Source organism: Sinocyclocheilus grahami, unplaced genomic scaffold (assembly GCF_001515645.1).
Source record: "Sinocyclocheilus grahami isolate Dianchi unplaced genomic scaffold, SAMN03320097.WGS_v1.1 scaffold105.1, whole genome shotgun sequence".
In the NCBI taxonomy this organism is placed as follows: domain Eukaryota; kingdom Metazoa; phylum Chordata; class Actinopteri; order Cypriniformes; family Cyprinidae; genus Sinocyclocheilus; species Sinocyclocheilus grahami.
This window is the reverse complement of record NW_015505284.1, coordinates 608,086-608,375: the sequence shown is the minus strand read 5'-3', so window position 1 is coordinate 608,375 and position 290 is coordinate 608,086. Positions and strand designations below refer to the sequence as shown.

The 290-nt window shown below is 36.6% G+C and overlaps 1 protein-coding gene across 1 annotated transcript in view; it reads right to left on the bottom strand.

Moving 5' to 3' along the window:
* The window catches only part of dmxl2 (Dmx-like 2), an 85,768-nt gene that overhangs the window by 40,429 nt on the left and 45,049 nt on the right, over nucleotides 1–290 (bottom strand). The gene's annotated exons all lie outside the window — the stretch shown is intronic.

Sequence of the window (290 nt, the reverse complement as noted above, 5' to 3'; positions counted from 1 at the left end):
ATTTGAAAAATAATGTGTTTTTTGAACATTAAAGCATGTCAACATATTCTGTTACACCAAATACACAAAATAATGATCTTTAAAAAAGCATCATATGACCCCTTTAAACCAATATTTCCACTTGCCATTGCCACTATATCGCGTTTACTACAGTTCAGTTAGTGGATCAGGAGGCGCTGGCTCATGGCTAGCTGGAGGCGGGGCTAATTTGCATATTCATAGATCCACGTATAGTAAATGAGGAGAGGGTGTAGAGTTACATTCAAGCTATTTTAAGGCATGAGAAAATT